This window comes from Onychostoma macrolepis, chromosome 07 (genome assembly GCF_012432095.1).
Source record: "Onychostoma macrolepis isolate SWU-2019 chromosome 07, ASM1243209v1, whole genome shotgun sequence".
NCBI classification, from domain to species: Eukaryota; Metazoa; Chordata; class Actinopteri; order Cypriniformes; family Cyprinidae; genus Onychostoma; species Onychostoma macrolepis.
Genome location: NC_081161.1, coordinates 43,269,959 through 43,294,147, shown reverse-complemented (window position 1 = coordinate 43,294,147; position 24,189 = coordinate 43,269,959). Strand labels below are relative to the sequence as shown.

Here is a 24,189-nt window from a genome sequence, read left to right as displayed (position 1 = left end):
TGGCATTGTACACTTAAATGTTCGTAGCCTGTTGCCAAAATTAGATCAAGTACAAATATGGGCCAAGACGACCAAAGCAGATATTTTGGTTATCTCTGAGACATGGCTTAAAAAATCAATCTCAAATCATGACATTGCATTAGAAGGGTACAATGTGTTTCGAGCTGATCGTAAAAGTAAGGGGGGTGGGGTTGCTATGTATATTAAATCAAAATTCCATGCAACTGTTTTTAAATCAGTTTCTCTCCCTAAACAGTTTGAGTTTTTGGCTATCGACCTGGAATATGGAAAGGATTGTCATTTTTGTATAGTTGGCTGTTATAGACCACCTGCAGCTATCAGTGATGCTCTCACTTCACTGTCAGCTATTTTAAGTGACCTGCTTTCTAAAGATCTTGTATTAATGGGTGATTTGAATTGGAATTGGTTGACATCAAACTCAGATCAGTTTAAGGCATACTGTGATTCTGTGAATCTTACTCAACTTATTGAATCGCCTACATGACCTAATTATAAGAACCCAAGCAAGTCCACTCTAATAGATATTATATTAACAAATAAACCACATAAATACACCTATACAGGGGTTTTTCCTGATGACGTCAGTGATCATTGTACTGTAGTTGCTATAAGGAATTGTAAAATTCCCAAAGTAAAACCTAGAATTATTACAAAAAGGAGTTTTAAATTGTTTGATATTCAAGGGTTTCTGCATGAGTTGTTTGCATCTGATTGGGATAGACTGCTTTTAATATCTGATGTGACCATTGCATGGCAGTATTTTCACACTTTGTTTTGAAGATTGTGAACAAGCATGCACCTATCAGGATATTCAGAGTAAAAGGCCGTGATAATCCATGGTTTTCAAATGAATTATCTGAACTCCTTCATGAAAGAAACTTGGCTTGGGCCACAGCGAGGAAATTGGGCATAGAAAGAGATTGGGTAGCATTTAGAAAATTGAGAAATAAATGTACAGCTCTTATACGCAGATCAAAATCTGAATATTATCTAAATGAAACCTCACAAAATTTAAATAATCCTATTAAATTTTGGAAAACCATCAAATCACTTTCTCCTTCTACGTTATCTAATGATTTTCCTAAACAAATTTTAGTAAAGATAGTCTTATTACTAATGGGACAGATATGGTAAATAGCTTTAATAAGCATTTTATCTCTTCAGGTTCTATTTTTAATGAAGTTTCAGTGAGTGATATATCAAACCCATCTCCTCTTCGGAGAGAAGATAGCCCTACTTTTAGCTTTTCGCCAATCTTAAGAAGTGAAGTTTTAAAGGCCCTAAAAAATCTGGACATTAAGAAGTCTGCAGGGCCTGATGAAGTTGAGCCATATTATTTGAAAGTAGCTGCTGAGATCATTGCTGGCCCACTAGTTCATATTTTTAATTTATCATTAGAACAGAATGTTGTCCCTGATGTCTGGAAATCTGCTCTGGTCGTACCCCTGTTGAAAGGTGGTGATCCAACCAACTTAAATAATTATAGACCGATTTCTAAGCTATCAGTTGTAGCCAAAATTTTAGAATCTATTGTTAGTGAACAGTTAAAGGAATTTTTGGTTAGTAATAGCATTTTGTCTAGGTTTCAGTCTGGTTTCAGAAAGAATCATAGTACGGTAATTGCCACTATGAAGGTTCTAAATGGCATTACCTGTGCCTTAGATAATGGAAGATCATGTGCTGCGGTGTTTATTGATTTGACTAAAGCTTTTGATACTGTCAATCATGGTATTCTTCTATCGCGTCTATACAGTATTGGTCTTTCTGAAACCGCATTAGGTTGGATTAGGAACTACTTAAAGAATAGGTGCCAAAGGGTGCAAATTAAGGGGTCTTTTTCTGATATAGTCTCAGTATTGAATCTGGTGTGCCACAGGGGTCCGTTTTGGGTCCCCTGTTATTTACACTATATATTAACAACCTTGGTGATAACCTATCAGATGCATGTATTCATTTATATGCAGATGATACCGTAATTTATTGTTCTGCATCCTCTATTGTTAGTTGTATTTCTAAGTTGCAGGACGCATTTGTAATAGTTCAGCACAACCTTCTTTCTTTAAAACTAGTTTTGAATGATAAGAAAACAAAATGCATGGTTTTTTCTAGGAAACATAAGTGTGAATCTTCTCCACCACCTCTTTACACTCTGCAGGGCAAATCTGTGGATTTGGTCTCCTCCTACAGATACCTAGGCTTTGTGTTGGAAGAGGACTTATCATTCAAGTTACATGTTAAACAATTGCTATCTAAGTTAAGGCTACAGCTGGGGTTTTATTTTCGGAATAGTGCCTGTTTTTCACAGTCTGCTAAGAGAAAGTTGGTGGAAGCTACCTTCTTACCTGTATTAGATTATGGAGATGTTTTTTATAGAAATACTACTAAGGCTCTTTTACAATCGTTGGGTTCTGTTTATCACTCTGCTTTAAGATTTATAACTTGTACAAATTATACCACTCATCGTTGTGCACTGTATGAAATGGTTGGTTGGCCTTCACTTCACTTAAGAAGGTACAAGCATTGGCTTATACTTGTGTACAAGGCCATAGTTGGCCAGCTTCCTCTGTATATGATTAGTCTATTAACTGTCAAAAATCAAGGGTATAATCTGCGTTCAAATAGATATATTCTTTTGGATGTTCCCTTGATGAAGACAGAGTTTGGAAAAACTGCTTTTATTTATAGTGCACCAACTGCTTGGACTGAACGTGGGGATCAGATAGAAATTAATGAAGTTCTCTGTCTGTGTACGTGTGTAACAGATTTATGCGTTGCGCTGGTTTCAAAAAATGTTGAATCCATGATATGTGAAATTGTTGGAACGCTTGTCGATTTCATATTACAGCAAAACATACTGGCCTTTACTAGCATTTTCTTTGTTGGCTAGACCACTGTTTGTAACGGTAATTTGATCATTTTCTTCACTACTTCAATATGTAAATATATATTCAACAATATATTGTTCAAAATAAAAGTTTGATAAATAAAAGGCCCTTTTCTCCGAGTTCAGTTTTTGGATTTAATCATTTAGCCTTTTTTCTGAAGTGACTTACAAATGAGCAATTTTACAAATATATATTTTTTAAATCAATTGAATAAAAATAATTTTTATTCAACAGAAAAAGTTTACGAGATAACTCGGTCATTTATTAGGATTTTTGTTGGTATTGTATTGTGGCTTGGGAAAACTCAACCCAATAGCCAATTATTAAACAATTAAACATACAGCAAGGAACACATAGATGGGTGAGTAAACGCTGAAAAAGAAACATTACAATATCATAGTTCAGCTTTTGATTATACCGAATACACAATTATACTGAATACCCAGCCTGATTATTCGGTTTAAAATAAATTTAACTTGACTGAAACAGCTCGTCTATCTTTGAAAAAATGGTGTTTAACACAGGTACGTCGCTTTGCTCGAAATATAGACTCTTTTTGCAGCATTCGAAAGGGTTGACCTCAGGAAGAGGCCAGTCTCGATCATACTCATCAGAGTCAGACTCATCGCTGCTTTGAGACAAAACGTTTGTTTCCGAGTCCTCCCGACGTTTATTTACCAGCATAAGATAATTTTGGTCATGAAGTGTTTTGTTCCAACAGGATGATATGGATATGTAGTCTGGCGGCTTGCTCGCATTATACCTCATGCCAGGCATTGAACCATCCCACTGGAAATTGTACCAAATTTTTTAATCCATAACAAAGTTGCTCCAAATTTGATTGTAGAAGTATGTCCAGTCTATGGCGGTCAAAAGCATGTAGGAGCATTCGGGTGTATATTCATCGTAAGATTCCAAAACGTAGAGTTTCACAATCTGCAACTCTTTGTCAAACACAAATTTCCCCACACGATCGCAAGACACGGTGAAATCTTGTTTCACAATATCTTCATCTTCAATGAGAACCTTTCTTAGGCTCTTCCCTTGATTTTTCCTTGGTGCTAAAGTCAGCTCCTCTCTCATTTCAACAGAACTTCTTGGCGGTGTTACACACATCATTCTTCTAGATGTTTCAGGACTGTTTGGAGCAGCAGCAGCCATTGTAACAGGAGACTGCAATGTCTTCTCCGGTTAACTATGTGGCCGCTAAACTTTATTTAAATACCAAATTCTGAATGTAGGCATGGCCTGTAGGTGTGAAACAACCAAGGATGTAGCACCTTCAGTAGTAATAAACATTGGATGCTTTGATACATTCAGTGAGATTATTATCTCTTTAACAATCCTATGTTTTTCTTGCGAACAAGGCGTTAAAAGTATCTTGCTGTTAAATGCACAGTGTTTTTGTTTACACCTTAAGTCATGACAATTTCTAATATAATTATTTTAATTTAATAATGTACAAATCAGCCAAGAACTCACATTCACATCTCCTGTAAAATGTTAATGTGTTAATTGTATTATTATTCTCAATCTTAAATAATTTCCGAGTGTTACATGGATATTTTAGGATAAAATATTTTCAAAGATCCTTGTGCCACATTCTATATTCACACACATTACCCAAACATTTTGTTAAATATTTTATTCAATCAAGCAAATTCACATAACCTAAATATTGATGAACACGAACAAATCATAGAAAGAAAAAACACAACAATTTTCATACTGCTACAGCTAAGTCTCAAGCAAATTTATTTTTGGTCTGGTTTCAGAGTCAGGCTACTACAGTGAAAAACTTTGTGATTTATACAGTACGTGTCTTCAAGTAATGAGGTGTTAAACCTGTGAAACTGTAACAAACAATATTCAACATAAACTAGACTCCAAAACTGTGAGCTTGTTTTACGTTCTGTAGATTATCTCAGTTTGAAATCTCAGTTCACTTGCATTTTCAGGCTAACAGCTGAAATGCAGACTTAAGCTAAACCTATTTTTCAGTCCTTTAGGTTTGGTGAAATACATGTTATAAAATTCAACGACAGGCATGACAACATTGTAAACACTTAACAACTAATATTTAAGCTAAATACATGATATTTAGAAGGAAAAAAGATATACTGCAATATTTCAAGGGACTGTGCTGTTGAATACAGTAACTTCATGCCGCATTGTTTTAATAAAAGTGGATCAGTTATAAAGACAATCATGACAACACACAGCTGCTGTTGTGCATGTTTCTCCAGGATCAAACCTTTTGGTCAGATAAATACCTAAAACATGTGTCTGTGTGCTGGTGCAGACCGTCTAAAATGGTCAAAAACATGCACCTTTGAATGAATTAACTACATGACATCTGTGATTTATTCATTAAAGTCATGTTTAGAGAAGCGTACAAAGCAAATAGTGTTTCCACACTATCTTCAACTTGTAATGTGCAACTTTGTGTTCTAAATGAAATAGATGTACATGTAACAGAGAAACTGTAAGATCTGTGTGTCTCGTGGCCGCTTTGTAGACAGAACCAGAAAAAGCTCTACAGTACATCACAATCTTGGTTTAAACAATCTCATGTAGAAGGACTATCCTTTTATTTTCAACGGCATGCTCTGAGAGTAGTCTTCATCTAAAAACTGTACAAAAACAATGAAAAAGTATAGAGTGTTATCAGCTAGCGGGAAGGCCATCAAAATCAGCATTAAAACTTTAACAAATTTAGAAGAGAGGATTTCAGCATTAGGTATTTGTTATACTGATACATATTTCTGTTGTGCAAACATATTTCCTGTATAAACGACTATGTCTATAACCTTTTCAAAGGGGATGTAGTGTAATGTTATGGTTCTTAATAGCCGTCACATTACCTATGCTTTAATGTCGAGCGGAAATGTTGAAACGAGTACGACGAATAAAATGTGCACATCTGAGCAAGAACTCTAGATGTAGTGGCGTAAGAAAAAAGTAATTTAAAACAACATTTACAAAAATATACCCAGATGATCACGAGTGTGTTTTCTGTATTCATATGATATTTACTTAGTGACTCTTGAGTTACATAGCGAGCACTAAAAAATGCCTTGATATTTTGTGTCTGTAGCCTTTTCAAGACCTCAAACTTTACTGAATGTGTAGCTTTGAGCACAATGGTAAGATATGTCAATTCAGTTGTAAGTGTAAAACAGCACGCCTTAATTTTTGTGTCGATACTTAATGGGGTCTCACATCAAATAGATGAATAATCGTCCTAAAAAGAAATAACGACTTAGTCAAACACCCAAGTAGACATTTTCATTTATTTATATAAACAGTGAATGCTGATGGCTCTCAGAGAGAGAGAGAGAGAGAGAAGGCCTCACCTACAGTACAGTCGTAGTAGTGACATAAACGGTCCAACAAACAAAATGTGTACAGTATCATCCGTAATCCTGATCATTTGACGAAGTAAAACGCCGGTCATAATAGATCGAGAGGGGGGTTTCTGTATTCTGAATGCATTGTGGCGCTTTTATTAAATGGTGCTAACTAGGTCTCTTGAATTTACAATTGTGCATGGTGGTCTGTAAAGGGGAAAAGCGTGGATGATAAGGTTATTCTACACCTATTCTATATGCGAATAAAATAATAACCTAAGAAAATGGTAATAAACAGCTGAAACAACTGATACAACTCTTTAATTTCATGTTGGATACTGAAAAAAATCCACATTCTGATGCGTCTAAAGCGTCAGACAAGCCTTTAAAAAAAAAAAAGGCATGAACCCATGGTACTCGTGCAAAATATAAAAAAAATGTTGAATGAATGTGAAAAATATGTTTTCTTTGTTCGGTTAAGAAGCTGCATCTGTAGCCCCTGTATTGGAACTTAGAAAATAAGAGCTATTCCGCTCGGATGTGAAACGCCTCAGGGGCAAATTACTTGAAACGTAGGTTTGTAAAAAAGAAAAAACTAATCCGTCGTCTGGTTTAGTTGTATTTTAAAACATCCCTTTCTTAAAAACATTGTGTAAAACTTATTTGGTACCACGATTATTGTTTCATCATGTATTGACCGCATATTTATTAGACTGATAAAAGTACTGTAGCATGAACCTTTGTAGAAATAATAAAAGTAAATCTTATAAATTAAAGAGAATCGGTTGATGACATTGTGTCAAAACAAAACGGTTATGAAGATACATTTGTCAACCTTTTATTCAAATGTCCAAGCTACATTAAAAAGTATAAAATGGACAATATATGATTTTGGGGAGATGGAGCACTTGAAAATTTGGAAAACTAGCTTTTAGCGCTCAGTGCATACCTAGACTGTTGACCTTTCTGAATGGTGTCAGTGTGTGTGTGTGTGTGTGTGTGTGTGTGTGTGTGCTGTGTCTGTACTTGTTTATATGATTTATCAAGACAATTGTATGATTATATGTGTTTTAAAATGCTATAATTACATAAATGCAGTTTATGAGGATATTTCTTGAGTCATTATAATTAAAATATTTACAAACATACTAAACAATGTTTTATTTAAAATGGGGTCTTTGGGGAATTGGGTAAGTTTTGACATACCCTGACATTTGTGTTTTTCAGTATCTTAAAAATATAATAATGGCTAAAGTCTGATTATACTGTATTTGCCACAAACTGGGCTACAATAATATGTGAGCAGCATGAATCTACATGTTTGTGTTTTTGTTATTGAGAAAACAACGTTTATGTGTGGTTAGTGAAAAACTAAAATTTGTGTTTTAAAATGTATGATAAATGGCTTGCTTTGCTCGAGTAACATGTTTGTTACTATGATGTCATATATAAATCTATATTTTATTTATTTCCATATTCTTTAAAATAGAGATAAGTCTCTTTTAGCTTGAAATGTTTATGTATGTGTGTACTTGTTTATATGATTTCTCAGAACACAAATTTGTATAATAACATGGGTATTAGACTGATATAACATTGCAAATGTGGTTTGAAATTTCTCTTAAAAATGGAATCGTGTGCAGAAATTTTTGTGTGATGGGTAGGTTTAGAATCTGTAAAGTAAAAACAAAACAAAACAAAACATTAATTACGTCTGTATGGAGTGTCCCCAAACCATATGTGTAGTAATAGTCCAAATGATTGACCTCTGCAAAATTTGTCTCCATGAGCATAACGACTTTTAAATGATAAATTATACAAAATTATGTTTTTGAACATTTTAATGAAAAATAAATGTAGAAAGTTTACTGTGATGGATAGGTTTACTGTAGGTAATGATGGAGAATTAAAATCACTACATCTATGGCAAGTCCAGACATGTCCGGGACAATAGCTCTTATCCTTTGGCCTACTTATATATATATATATATATATATATATTATTTTATTTTATTTTATTTTTGCCATTTGGTGTTTATAATCTATAAATTTATAATTGATCCTAATCCTAACACGACAATCTCTTTTCCCTCTCCTGGAAAAATGTACATTTTTATATTTTTAGCGTCGCCTAAAACTAGTGTAAGTGTTTGAACCTCTATAATTAATCAAGGAGTAAGCCAAGCAGCTGCCAGATGACCGGTGATGTTTTTCAAATATTTTTTTCCCCAACGTTACTCAATATTTTCCATATTTGACTCTTGGTTCCTATAGTCTGGTATAGTTTGCCTGAGCGTGTGTGTGTGTGTGTGTGTGTGTGTGTGTGTGTGTGACGGCTGGTCCACCTCCCCCTCACCTGCCTCTCATTTCACTGAACGATGGGAAAGTACTCTGCACTCAGATAATTTCTAATTTAGCTTTCTAATTTCTAACTATCTGCAAGCCAAGAGAGAGAGAGAGAGAGAGAGAGGATCCCCTGCTTCCTCTAGTCTGGTATATCTGCCTGTGTGTGTGTGTGTGTGTGTGTGTGTGTGTGAGAGTTATTTTCCTCTCATTATTACTCAATTATTGACCCCTTTAGTGATGTCATTTTATTTTAGACATCTAAAATGTATTGTCAGCACTGTCCATAACAATAAATCACATTGAATTTTAAGAACTATCTCTTAAAATTGTTTTTCTTTTACTTATTTTTCAAATTGTCCTTAAACCAATATCTCTTTCTCACATCCATGCAGGCTGACCGAAACCTATGGGATGGCGTGACACCACATAAGAGCACCTGCTGCCCCATCAGTCCGATTTAAACACATGTCGCGTTACAAACCGGAGGTCTATACCACAAACAACAGCTGTACATTAACAAGCAATGTAACCGCTGTCTTATTTCAGGATATATAAACATGATATATTACAAACACATGCCGTGTTACGAATTGGAGGTCCGGAGGTCTATACCAATAACAACAGCTGTACATTAACAAGCAATGTAACCGCTCTCTCTTATTTCAGGATGTATAAATATGATATCTTACAAACACATGTCGCGTTACGAATCGAAGGTCTATACCAAAAACAACAGCTGTACATTAACAAACAATGTAACCACTCTTTTATTTCACAGATGAGGATACATAAATATGGTATATTACAAACACGTGTCATAACACCTGTCATAACACATGTCATAACACAGCTGCATTCATTAAAAGGTCATAAAGTTAATCCCTAAGGTCAAAGGTCAACAGCTGTCGGTCATCAATCAAAAAAGTTGACATACAGTGGCCATATAATACTACTACTCTTGGCATTAAAGGTTGCTCTTAAATCTAAATTACCACATGATAAGAGAAAATTCCAGGATCTGCTAAATAAAGTAGTAAAAGAATTAAGGCAGGCTAAAGCTGATTATTTTATTAAATTAATTGATGACTCTAAAGGAAATAGTAGAGCAATTTGGAAAAATATTGATAAAATTACAAAGAAGGAGAATAAAGCAGTTCAAAATTGGGCTATAAAGGACCGATCAAAATTGATAGAAGATAAAGAACAAATAGCTAAAATTTTTAATTCATTTTTTTAAAATTCTGTACAGTGTCTGGCCAGGAAATGTGATGCTAGATTAGGAGTACCAGAAACTATAAACAATGAAACTACTCTTTTTACAATTGAAAATGTCTCAGAATCTATTGTAATGAAAATAATTGATAATTTAAAAGGATCTAGGTCGAAAGATGTTTATGATATCGATACACAATTTTTTTAAATTTATAAATCAATTTTTTGTAAACCTTTAACACATCTGATAAATTTGTCAATAACAAACTCTTATTTTCCATCTTGTTGGAAGGCGGCAGTAGTGATACCCATTTTTAAAGCAGGTGATAGGACTCTCCCATCAAATTATAGACCCATAAGTATCCTTCCAATAGCATCGAAAATTGTGGAAAGGGTAGTTTGATCAATTATTTTCTCATTTAAATAAAAGTGAAGTGAATTTACATACAATGCAATTTGGGTTTCGCAAGAATCATTCTACAGAAACGGCTAATTGTTTTTTTGTTGAACAAATTAAAAGTCAACTTGATAAAGGTGGTGTTGTTGGTGCTGTGTTTTTAGATCTTGCAAAGGCATTCGACACTGTTAATCATGACTGCTTAATTTCTAAACTTCAGAATTTTAATTTATCTGCTACTGCCTTGACCTGGATGAAATCATATCTGACTAAGAGGAAATAATGTACAAGAGTGGTTGATAAGTGTTCTTCTTTTGCTAGTTGTTCTATAGGGGTCCCTCAAGGGTCTATTTTAGGACCCATTTTATTTAGTATTTATATTAATGATCTCCCTCAAGTATGTCCAGGTGTTAATGTTCTAATGTATGCAGATGATACTGTACTTCTTGTCCATGCAAGAACTAAAGAACTTGTTGCAAGCAAATTGACATCTGCATTAGTGGAAGTTTTTGATTGGTTAAATATATATTGTCTGTCTCTTAATGTAAGCAAGACAGTTTGCATGTATTTCACTGCACGAAAACATAATTCGGTGAATCCAGACATTGTATTTAATGGTGAAGCAATTAAATGTGTGACGCATGTCAAATATTTAGGAATAATAATTGACCAGCACCTGTCTTTTAAAAAACAAGTAAGAAGGATTATAAATAATGTTAAATTTAATCTAAATAATTTAAAAAACATCAGGCATCAATTGTCTCAATCAGCTGCACTACTTTTTGTACATACTTTGATTCTCCCTCATTTGTCATATTGTATAACAACATGGTCACAGGCAGGTGCGACTACACTTAAGCCTGTGTATTCTCTTTATAAACAAATTTTGAAAGTGCTAGACAAAAAATCAAGGGACCATCATTATTGTACTATTTTGAAAAAGTTTTATTTTTTAAATTTTGATAATTTTGTATTTTACAGTGATGTATGCCTGATGTACAAAATTATTCATAATCTTGCTCCCCCTCCTCTTAGGGGATGCCTGGCCCATAACGGCAGTGCCGGTAGGACAAGAGCATCTGCTAGGGGAGATTTAGTACCGCAGTATAGAAAAACAGTCTTTGGGCAAACAGCGTTCTCGGTTAGAGTAGTGAGGTTATGGAATTCCTTACTTACAAATATCCGAAGTATTGACAGTTTCACAGTTTTTAAAACTAATCTTAAGCATTGGCTACTATCTGAACAAATCTGTAACCACTAATGACTGTGTTGTAAGTTCTGTGTTTTTTCATATACTGTATTTATTTTATATTTTGGATATATGTATTGTGATGTTTATGTGGTGTATATGTTATATTGTATGTTATTTTATTTGTTTACCTGCCCAGGGACAGCAGATATAAGTTAGCTATTAGCTAACTTTGGTTCAATTACTTCTAATTGTACATTGTCCCTGTAAAAATAAACAATAAAATAAAAATAAAAATAAAATGTAATGCTCAGTTAACTGAAATAAACCAGGCTTGATGACGTATGCAGCCTACAAATGTGACCTCCGGAGGATGCAGCCTTCCGTTTGAGAAACAGCCAGAGTCTGAATGTGTCGTCACAGCAGCAATGCATTCTGGGAATTTAGGTCACGGGAGCTACAGCGGAGACTGAGTGGTAGTGATGTAGACGCTTTATATTATTTAGTGTTTATATTATTCTACAAGATTGCGTTGCAGTGGTTAAGGCTTACTATATCATCAATTGCCATATCCCTTTGCAAGGCCGGGTGTGAAAAACGTGCTTTCTCTGTGTTAGAAAGCTGAAAAAGCAGAGGTTTTACCTGCAGACAGTGATGATAAGGGCTATGGAAATTGATCATTCCAACGCGATCTAAGTTGAATCATATAAACATTAAATATGTCTACTACGGAACTCGGATGAAAATTAAACTGAAACTGGTATGGTAAACATCTAAAATAAAATGTGGCTTTATAATTGTAGATTTAATATATTATAGATACAGTGATTTGCATTAAACTGTAAGCCCTCACACCAGAAGGAAATCATATATGGAAATGTTGTTTGCGGCAGCTCGTAACATTCTTACTGGTGTTCTTATCGTTTCTTCTTATCATTCTTATCGTTCTTACTGGTGGCTCGTTAATACCCGAGTATTCGCTAGTAGGAATCTTCAACTTGGTTCGGTCAAGTCAATGTATTTATTTGCATAGCATCCACAACACATCGTTTCAAAGCAGCTTCAAGTTCTGTTACCTCTATAATGGCTTAATTCTTAACACTGAGCAGTTTTACCGGACGATATGACGATATAACAATGATCCACTGTTTGAGATCTAGCTGTAGTGTATTCTCCCCTTACAAAATTAGCCATGGTTTTGCTACTCTAACCATAGTTTATCCATGGTATTTAATAAGATTGTGGTTATACGAATGGTAATGCATACACCAAAAACTTGGTCGCTACACGTTTACTATAGTAAAACCATGGTCAATTGTCTTAAGTGTTTTAGCAGTTAGCATATATCAGTACCACTGTAATGAAGGAGACTGATTAGTAATGAATATTTGCAGCCTCTCAGACAAACAACCCCAGGTGAAAAAGAAACATATTTAAATTGTGCTTTTTCAGACACACTTAATATATTTATTTTATACTATACTAAGTGCATATTAAATGTATTATTTTGAAACAACTTTAAGTATATTAAGTGTATTTCAAGATATGTTTAAGTTCAATTTTAATCTATTTGCAATAAATTTAATATATTGAAATTGTGTTAAATTGGAACCACTTTAAGTATATTTAGTGCAATTTAAGTGTATTTCTTAAAATGTACTTTTAATACTTCGTGAACTTCGAGAATATATTTGAAGCATCATTTTAATGTGCTTCAAGTACATTTCAATTGTATTTCAGCTCATTAGAAATGCATTAGCATTACACTACTAGTATATTATATTATATTTATTAGTATTATATTTTTCAGTATATACACACGTACACTTTGATATCTAGAAAACTTTAATGTATTATATATTGTGTACATTACAAATATTCATAAAGTACATTAAAAAAGTACAGCAGCATATATACTTTGGTGAAAAACAAAAACCATACTATTAAATGTATTAAAAATGTACTTGAAATACAAGTATGTTTATAGTATATTTGTATTACTACAAACATACTCAAGTACATTTTAAAACAATATACAAAAAACATTATAATAAATGAAAAAAAAAAGACAAATGCTATGGAAAAGCTATCTTATCCATTTGTAGAACATTTCAGTTATACCTGTATTACTGAAAAGTAAAGAATTTTACATCAATGAATAAATAAATATTACAATGCAATTTTCTGAAGAAAAAAAAACAGAAAAAAATGTACAGAAAAACAAAGTGCAGAAGTGAATAGATGTGTGTGCAAAGACTGAAGATGATAAAGTTCAAGAAACAGAATAGGGAGGGATGGAGGGGGTTTTGGAGGTGAACGAGGAGATGGTGTAGGAATGGTGAGAGGCAAAGGTGCGGGATGATGGCAGGATGTGGCGAAGGGATGGTGATGGGAGGATGACGATGATGCCCTGGTGGCTTAGATGGAGTTTGGCACATGGCACAGACCCAGAGCATCCCAGTGCTGATAACACACGGCGGAGTCGAGGGAGGGAGGAGCCAAGATGTAGATGGTGTGGCTGCCAACATCTGGGGGCCGACTGATAGAGACAGAGCTGGTGGATCCGAAGGCGCAGACGGAGGGCCGATGGAGCTGAGCGTCGTCGCAGGTTCCGGAGACCTGGGCACAGCCTAGTCGTCCTGGTATACAATATTTTTCACAAGTGCCTTGCAGCTTTAGAAAAAAAACAAAACAGAAACAAAATTAGATAACTGATTTTTACATGAATGACTGAAAGGAAGCACAAATTAGCCACCTGGAATGGACATATTGCTAACATTTTTCTTCCAAGATTGACCGAATCACCCTCCATTAGGCCTTATTCAAAAATCTCTATAACAGAGGTGATACGATATTAAAATATACTTACTATTCCTTTGCTTGTCTCTGCACTCAGAGTAGTATAGTAGCTGATCTGAAAAACAACAAATGTTAATATTTGCCTTAAAAAGGCAAATGATGATTGCTGATTTGTTTTCTATTTAAGAATGACAGAGCAATGTACCTGGTCGGAAATATAGTCAAAAACCTTCCCAGCCTCAGCAGTTTCAGATGTACTGTATGCTCTTACAAGCAGCCCTTCTTACAATTTAATCTTTGTTCTTATCTGTAATGAGAAATATATATTAGAAAATAAAGTCGATAAGGTTGTCAAGTTTGAACAAATATAAACACCAATCAACCAACACTACCACAGTTGGGTGGTCAGCTCAAGACAAAGTAACTGTATGTTCATAATCATGGTTTTTCAAAGATCATTAACCTCATTACAATAAAGCCAAATTGTTCAGTACACTTCATGTTGCAAATAAAAACTGTTAATGTTGTACATGTTATAATGAAACAATTTTATTTATTTTTTCTGCCAATGCATGTGTCAAAAACACGACTGGAACAGACAAATAACATAATTAAATACAAATCTTACCTGAAGTCACAGTGAGGTACCAACAGCCAGACACCATACACGCTTGCAGAAGCTGGTAAAAATAAGAACATACCGCTATATTTTCTAATTAATTTCATAGTTCCCCCAAAACAATTTGAATTATGTCATCACTCACCCTTAAGATGCTCCACACCATCTAAGACTTTCGTTCATCTTCGAAAGAAAAGCGGAGATATTTTAATGAAATCTGAGAGATTTATGTTCCTCTGATGAAAAGATTCATCAAAGATGTTCACGTTTCAAAAAGTTCATCGCAAAAAAACATCGCCAAAGTAATCCATATGAATTGCATCCATCAGAAATATATTCCATCAGAAATATATGTTAGAAAATAAAGGCATCAAGCTTGAACAAATTTATAAACACCTAGCTTATTACAATTAATGTATCATGTAATGAACAACAGCCTAATCAACCAAAGTAGCATAACCCATATTAAACAACATATTTTAAATATTGCAATGGTTAATAATACTTAATAATACAAAGGTTTGTACATTGTAAATATTACAAATATTTTTCAAAATATGGTACTTTTCCAAATATTCAAATTATAAATACATAAATATTTAAAATATAACCATGTGTATAGGCCTACTGCAATATAAAGTACATTAAAAACCTACTAAAACTGTAATCATTTTGTTATGTTCTTACACAAAGTACACATAAAATATACTTTAAGTAAGGGTAACATAAGTAGCCTATGTTTTCTGTAAATACACTAAAACGTCACTAAAAATATGCTTGTGTTTGCTATATGGTATTTGTGTTTGAGGAGAGACACCCCACATGATTGTAAAGCGCTTTGGGTGTATTGCAATACACATTAAAAGCGCTATATAAATGCCTCATTCATTCATATTCCTTAAAAGTGTAACTAAGAATATATTTATTAACATAGTATTTCTACTATACTTTTTAGAAATATAGTAATAGTGTGCTTGTGTTTAGCATATTCCTTAAAAGTGTAACTAAGAATATATTTATTAACATAGTATTTCTACTATACTTTTAGAAATATAGTAATAGTGTGCTTGTGTTTAGCATATTCCTTAAAAGTGTAATTAAGCATATATTTAATACAAAAGTATTTCTAGTATACTTTTTAGAAATATATTAAAATGCAATTCAATATATTTTTAATGCACTTCAAATAAGTATTTTGGGAATACAAATGTATTATAAACATACTACTTGAATTTCAAGTATATTTTTAATACATTTAATACTATGTCTTTTTCACCTGGGACAGAGCGATTTTTTATTTTATTTAAAGAGATTTACATATTAGTCCGTTTTATTCTAAGCGTATGTAAGATGTTTTTCAAAAAATATTAATGTAAAACGGTCGGCTTTTTCTCTGGTGATTTGCATTTGTTCATTTGTTTACGCTGTGTGCTCTTGAGCGTGACCTAAAACATGGCGGAATCCAACGCTGCTTGACTTCCCATTCTCTATATATAACTCTGTTACACGTGCAGTAATTAACTGTGTATGGATGATATCAGCCTAAAAGCAGGCATAACAGGACAGGTCCCTTGTGGCCCATATCTGTGACCTGATAACCACTGATAACGCCCATTCTAATCTATATAGTACTGCAATGGAGGGTGGTTGCCTCAAATCGTTTAATGCACAGCTAGCCGTTGATTATCCCGCTTATGCCATGGTCATTTGCCAGCATTAACATTTTAAAAATGTTAATATTATTTGTGCTGCAATATTTTGACCGGAACGATAAAAATGACGGTTATTTTCGTCAGTTACAACTTGTTAGATGTAGCATTCTACTGGCTTTAAATAACTGTATGTTACCAATGTGTATAGGAAGCACATTAATATAGAACGTGATTAAACTGACCTGGAACTACCTGTGCAGTTAGACGAACACCTGCCAGCCAATCAGAATCGAGTATTCAGACAGACCATGGCATAAATGTTACTAACTACAATGTTTGTAATATAATTTGGAATCAGTAACACATAACAATTTGTAAGTAATCTATCCAGCTCTGATGGTACATATTAGTACCTAAAGTGTATATTACTACTCTAAAGCGCATCTTAGTACTTTATATGCATAAAACTAAATATTACCTTAGAATTGCATATTAGTACCGTAAAAGTGCACAATAGTACCGAAAGTTCAAGTTGCACTTTATTGTCATTCCGCTACATGCGGGGGCATACAGTGGAACGAAATGTCGTGCCTCACAGGACCAAGGTGCTACATAACAACCCATTCTCACACCCAACTCGTCACATATTGAAGCTTGGTCAGGACCACTTGGCGTCATTTTTCGACTTGCAGGGTCCTCCGTTGCTTTAAATAGGAAACCCTTAGCGTCAATATGCCGACGCCATACTGGGAATTTTATCGTCATAATTAAATTATATATTGGGTAATAACAGTGCCATTATTGCATATATGTTGGGGTGTGATTTTTCAATGTAAACAGCCACAACAGTTTTATTTATATTACATTATTTACACATTTATGAGCACATAACCCAACCCCTGCCCCTAAACCTACCATTTGTCAATAAAACACAAGATATAACAGGCAGATACAACTACGATCATAATTTATTCAAAAAATATCTTCCGAGTTAAAACATTTGATTTGTGAGCGGAATAAACGCGATCGTCGTCTCCGTCCGCCGTTAATCCTGTGTGCTGCAGTCTGTGCGCGAATTCAAAAAATGCCGCCAGAAGAAGCCTTACGTCAGCCTTGGTTGTGAAATGCTATTGGCTCTTATGTGTCTCGTGACAGATTGCGTTATGCTGTTCTGACAGGCTATTGGCTCTTGTGTGTCTCGTGACAGATTGCGTCATGCTACGGGACGGGAGTATCTTTTTGAATGAGATGTGAGCGCATTAACGGAGCGGGATCATTTTCAGCGATTAAAACCTTATGTTTTGCTTTCTTCTTCTCATAAAGACTTCGTATGGCTTCAGAAGACTTGGAATGCAACACGACTTGTTTGCAATGCTTTTATACTGCTTGTTTATGGTCAGTTTTTGCAATAAATACCTGTGACTGCACTTATATTTGCCTGTTGCGTGTTTTATGTTGTTCAGAAGTGGGTAGGTTTAGGGTAGGGTCTGGGTTAGGTGCTCCAATAAAAGTATAAATGTATATAAAATGATTTCTATTTTTAACAAATGCATGCAAACCGAAAACAACGGAGGATAACGTGTTGTCATTTTCCATAAGCGTCTCGACCTGACGCATAAAGCAAGCAATTGAAAGCAATGGAGATCCTATTTCGTCATATACTGACGCCTAGGGGCACTTTTGGCGTCTTCATAGTGACGCGAAAGGCGTTTGACCATGCTTCAGTTTTTGACGCCTTGGGAGTGAGAATGGGTTGTACATAAATACAGGCATACAGCAATGAAATAAAACAATATAAACCTATACACAACTATCCTACTGATCAGTGGCGGGCAATTTTTTTTCATTTTTCCTTCATTTTTATTAAAAAATAAATGCTTTTCTGATGTGATGTGATTTGAAATTTAAAAAGGGAGAAAAAAAGTTCGCCAAAAGGCAGATTCGAATCCCGGTCGATCGTGTCAAAACAAGTGTAACGCAAACTTTACCACCTGCGCCACTGAACCTGAAAACTAGTAAGTGTTTTTTGCATATTTGACTATCTCAATCATACGTTTGTGGGTGGAGTTAATGTAAATAGCCTCTGCCAGCAACATAGCTATTTGCACTTAAATAGACACTCCGATTTTTTTTGATTTTTTTATATTCCCAACAATTAAACAGTTGCCCACAGAAAAAACAGGGGGTGCTGCAGCACCCTCCGCACCCCCACTTCCCGCGCCCCTGGGTGTGACTGACTTTAGCCCTCCTTGTCCGCTCCATTTGGGAGAGGTGAACTGTCCCCCGCGGCCGCGCCCCCCTCCCTTTTCCACTTCTCACACAGCTTCTGTGCTCGGTACCTTCTCAACAAGCAGGGGCGCCAGTTTGCCAATTCTCCACACAGTTATATGATAGATAATATGATAGATAACAGAAAACCGCTTAGCGGCGCAGATGATTTTATTTTATTTTTTTCCAAGTGCTTGTGCCGCCCCCCACGTGTCATGAAAAAATGCCGCCCCGTTCAGCTGCCCGGTTCGCCCATGCCTAAAACCGCCACTGCTACTGATAGATTTTGACTATAAATATACTATATATAAAAACATTTTTTTACCTATACATAAACTAAAAAATACAAACTATACAAACTATACGAGTGCTTCAGATAAATACTGTACATGTGCAAAGAGAAACATAGTGAGTCAGCAGCTGGCTGGGGGACAGTGCAGGATGATTTGTAGTGCATGAGCATGTAAACATACATATATTACTGAGTCTTTTTGTGGGATTTGTATACACACAGCAGTGTGTGTGAAAAGTGACTAGTGCGCATAGAGGAGGAGAGTATGCTACTACAGGTGGTTTGTACAAGCCCACTCACCTGTGTGTAGCACACTTCGATTGCACACAAAAAAAGTTCCATAAGTTTCAGATGGTCCATGTTTCAGGAGGTAGGGGGTTTGTATGGGGGTTCAGAGAGGGGCGGGGTGATTTGAGTTCAGGGCTCTCACAGCCTGGGGGAAAAAGCTGTTGAGCAGTCTGGCAGAGCGGGCTCTGATGCTCCGGTACCGTCTTCCTGATGGTAGAAGCTGGAAGAGACTCTGGGAGGGATGTGTGGAGTCCTTCACGATACTGTTTGCTTTGCTGGAGCATCGTGTGAGGAAAATATCCATGATGGAGGGGAGAGGGGCACCGATGATCCTTGCAGCTGTGTTCACTGTCCGCTGGAGGGTCTTGCGGTCTGCAAAGTGTACATATTAGTACCCTAAAGTGTATATTAGTACCTTAAAAGTATATAGCCTACCTTAATATTACATATTTGCACCCTAAAGTGCATATTAGTACCTTAAGTTTACATATTAATACCTTAAAAGTGACATATAGGCCTAAGTAGTACTTAAAGTATAGATCTGTACCTTAAAAGTGCATATCAATTCCCTAAAGTACACATTAGTGCCTTAAAAGTACATATTTGTATCTTAAAGTGCATATTAGCACATTAAAATTGCATATCAGTACCTTAAAATAACACATTAATATGAAAGTGTACATAAAAGTACATATTAGTGAAGTGTACTTTACTAATTCATTAATGGCACACAATTAATACTGAGATATAAATATTGAGTAGAGAACTACATCTAAAATGTGTATATGGGATTTCATACAGTTGCTCAAAGAAAAAAAAAATACTGTGCGTACTGTAGAGTGACTACAGATGAAGGCTGAATTCACTGCAGATGCAGCTGCTGCGTTGCACTTTAATCTGACATTTTCATGATGCTGGGAATTCTAGAGAATAAACGACAGCTGTTTCTAACTCTCACCTCAAAATCACACCTGGTGTTACAAAACTGTGATTTAACACTGTTCATTGAACACATTTCAAAACTTCTCATTTATTCAAAACAGACATTTGAGATCATTAGCAGTTAATGTGATGAAAGTCCAGTTCTGAAAGTGTGGCTGTAAAGAAACATTTGAAAGAAACAGTTTAAGACAGGCTCTTAAAGTCATTCTTTTTCAACAACTTAAACCATCTGAATGATAATAACAATAACAAAAATAATGATGATGTGCCGTTGGTGGTTACCAGGTTATGTGGTATATATTGCCTGCATGGTGAAATGCTTATATCTGATCTCTCAAAAACAGCGCTGGGGAAAGTTACTTCTAAAAGTAATGCATTACAATATTGCTTTACTCCCTTAAAAAGTAACTAATTGCATGACTTACTTATGCAAAGTAATGCATTACGTTACTTTTGAGTTACTTTTTATCATCTAGGCTGGGCTTGCTTGTTTGTTTTTAATACAAAAAACACATAATGTTGGGAGTCTCAGAATGATTCTTGCTAACGTGGTTGTTGACGTGGCAGTGGATGCTGTCCAGTGCAGTGACAGTGATGTTAATGCAGGATTGGGAGGATTGAGAGGCTTGTGCTGCCGCACAGAAATTTTGGTCACAGTCATATGTGGCCCAGATGAATTAAAATCATATTGATTCACTTTGATTATAGGCTTAGAGACAGTGTCTGAAAAAGGAGCACAGATAAGTTATCAACATCTGAGCTGAGATACTGAATTATATATATCATGTTATAAGCATACAGTGTTAAATGAGATAGGTGGCTAGAGCTTACTCTCCACTATAAGTGTGAATGCAGCCAAAATTACATCCTCATGTTTTGAAAGGGCCTCATATAGTCCACCGTCATCTTCCTGCAGGTCTTGTATGGTCAAAGACCAGTCGGAGTTGGTTAAGCTCATTCTTTTCTTAAATCTAGGGGAACTCCATCTTTGTCTCCGAGATAGTCTCTCCTATTGAATCGTCGCCATTTAACGTTTTTTAATTCATTTAATTCATCTTGCTGATGTGACTGATTTCTGGGACTGATACTCAGTTGGATTGAGCTTCCTTTCAATCCATAACGATTCTCTTGGCAATCAATGACAAAACCTGCATTAAAAAAAAATTAATTTATGACTGAGTCATATTATTATGGTCATACATAACCTTTCAATAAAGAAAGTCTCTCGTATCGAATCGTCGCCATTTAACATTATCTTGCTGATGTGAGTGATTTCTGGGACTGATACTCAGACGGATTGAGCTTCCTTTCAATCCATAACGATTCTCTTGGCAATCAGCAACAAAACCTGCATGAATGAAAATGTAATTTATGACTGAGTTGTCTATAATGAGTTATTTTTTATGTTTTTGAAGGAAGTCTCTTCTGCTCACTGAGGCTGCATTTATTTGATCAAAAATACAGTGATAATAAAGTGAAAAGTAAAGTGAAATATTATTATTACAAAGTAAAAGTTTCTATGTAAATGTATTGTAAAATGTAATTTAATCCTGTGATCAAAGCTGAATTGTCAGCATCATTGCTCCAGTCTTCAGTGTTACATGATCCTTCAGAATAGGCTTTACTTTAGTTTTTAATGTTTCTTTATGAAGTTTGACACACACACACGCACACATATATATATATATATATATATATATATATATATATATATATATAAACAGCTTATACAAGCTAATGTGTTATTACACTCAAGCATAGCATAAAAATGTACATAATACTGAGCTAACAACAATTTAACATAAAGAGTTACCAAAAGTGAGTCGTTCAAAACATCCGAAGTGTATATTGGATAAAAAAATTTTTTTTTTTTTTTATTCCCACAATCTTCTGGAATGTTCCAGGAAGCTCTAGAATATTACAGAATACTACATAATGTTACAGCTTCTAGAATGTTCCCATCATTAAAAAAATATATACATGCAAAGTTAAAAAAGCTTATTTGTACTAAACCAATGTTTCATAATTAATGCTAGAAATTCTAAAATTTACCTGACCTAAATATATACCAAAATATTGATGCTGTGTGAAAATAAATACAATAGTACAATAATAATTAGCGCCACAGAATTACAGAAGAACCACAAAAATTTAAGTGAAACAAACAATAGTTGTGAAATAGTTTTGATGCTTACTATTTTTGTGGAAATCGTTATACATTATTTCAGGATTTCAAAAGAACAGCATTTATATGAAAACGTCTGTAAGAATGTAAATGTCTTTACGGTCACTTTTGACCAATTTAATGCTGAATAAAAGTCTTACTGACACCAAACCTTTGAATTGTAGCACATGAAATTAAATTGTATTTATTTATTTAAATAAAAGAAAATGCAATAAATGTGGAAATTGCTTGAACTATATTGCACAAGCTATATGGGCTACTTTTTGGACTATATAGGCTACACTGTCAAGAAAAAAAAAAAGAGGTAAAAAAGCTGTCACTGGTGCAATACCTTTGCGAAAGGTCCTTTGTATCATATTTACTCTTAAAGGGTACATATTTGTCTCTAAAATGTACATATTAGTATCTTTTGAAAGGATACCACTCCAGTGATGGCTTTTGTACCTTTGTCTCTGAGAGTGTACATCTGATGCTGTTTGCTTTGATTGTGAAACAAAATCAGGATGTATTGTCTTCTTTTGTATTCCACAAAGTCATGTGCTTTTGGAACAACGCAAGGGTGTTTCGTGTGAGCCATTCCTTCAGGACTTAACTTTAACAACAACCTGAGGGGAATCTTTAGATTCTGTTTTAAACTGGGAAATCCTTTATAAAGTAGATACACACCAAAACTGAAGCAAAAAATCCACCACAGAATGAGTTCCATAGCTGTCAGCGGGACTGAAAATAAGACAGGATTTCCTGTTGAGCACCTGCAGAAAGGAAAGAAACAGAAAAGTGAATGTAAGGTTTACATACAGCATCAAACCAACTATAGCCTCAGTCTTACATACTTCTGTAAAGTGCAACAAAATAGAAACGACTGATTACTGTATGTGTTTGTGTGTTTAGTAATGCAAAGCATATCACTATAACTTTTCTCCATCTGGTGGAAAGTCTGAACCTCTTCTGAGTTTGGGGTGATTTTTCAGTGTTTTCAGTGTGTACACACACTCTGACGCATAAAAAATAATTCACGTGGAATTTCAGAATTAAAATTTCACCTACTTAACATACTCCACAAACATGCATTATAGATTCTAAATGAAATTCTAGACATTACATCATAAATTTGTGCTCTTATAAGTCATGCAACTGTTTACATGTCTACCCATTTACATAGAAATGTGCAAATTACACCACAAACGGCTAAACCTTCTTAATCAGGGAACGCTTTAACCAGTCATTTCAACTTTAATGTACGCAAAAAAAAAAAAAAAAAACAACCAGCATGTTGTCAAAAGTGCATATTACTTGTGTCTGATCCAGAACTGCAGAGCTGCAGACACACATTCAGAAACAGCTGTGCACACGCTGCACAGTTATGAAACAATTATTTCAAATGTAACAGAATATGCATGCATTCACATATCACTCATTAAATGAAATCGATCACATGATGAAAGCATAAATTCTTACCTGCAAGATCTGTTGTAGTAAATGTCTTAAACTGGATGAGACAAAATGGCTTCCACTCTCAAAAATGAAGTCTTCCTGTTCGTTTACATGTTTTGAACATGTGACTCGGGTTCAGTCCTTTTTCTGACCCACTATATGAAAGTGATGTCATACAGAAACTCTTACTGTACATGCATCACAATGTAATATCACATCTATCTATCATATTAGGACCCTAAAGTACACATACAGTATTATTACCTTTTGACAGTGTATACATCCCAGTGACAGTTTTGTACCTTTTTTC

At 34.8% G+C, this 24,189-nt stretch overlaps 2 long non-coding RNA genes across 3 annotated transcripts; both read right to left on the bottom strand.

Annotated features, from left to right (window-relative positions):
- Positions 1 to 13,537: 13,537 nt before the first annotated feature.
- LOC131544866 (uncharacterized) lies at positions 13,538 to 14,999 on the bottom strand. Of its 2 annotated transcripts, XR_009272256.1 has the most exons (4): positions 14,828 to 14,999; positions 14,405 to 14,506; positions 14,270 to 14,314; positions 13,538 to 14,073 (listed from the first exon to the last, which is right to left on the bottom strand). It is a non-coding gene; the product is annotated as an uncharacterized LOC131544866 (long non-coding RNA). The 2 variants fall into 2 exon arrangements; XR_009272255.1 differs by having other exon boundaries at positions 14,405 to 14,999.
- A 2,049-nt stretch (positions 15,000 to 17,048) lies between these two features.
- LOC131544860 (uncharacterized) lies at positions 17,049 to 23,984 on the bottom strand. The gene is made up of 4 exons (XR_009272248.1): positions 23,904 to 23,984; positions 23,112 to 23,197; positions 20,152 to 21,608; positions 17,049 to 19,690 (listed from the first exon to the last, which is right to left on the bottom strand). It is a non-coding gene; the product is annotated as an uncharacterized LOC131544860 (long non-coding RNA).
- Between the last annotated feature and the right edge of the window lie 205 nt (positions 23,985 to 24,189).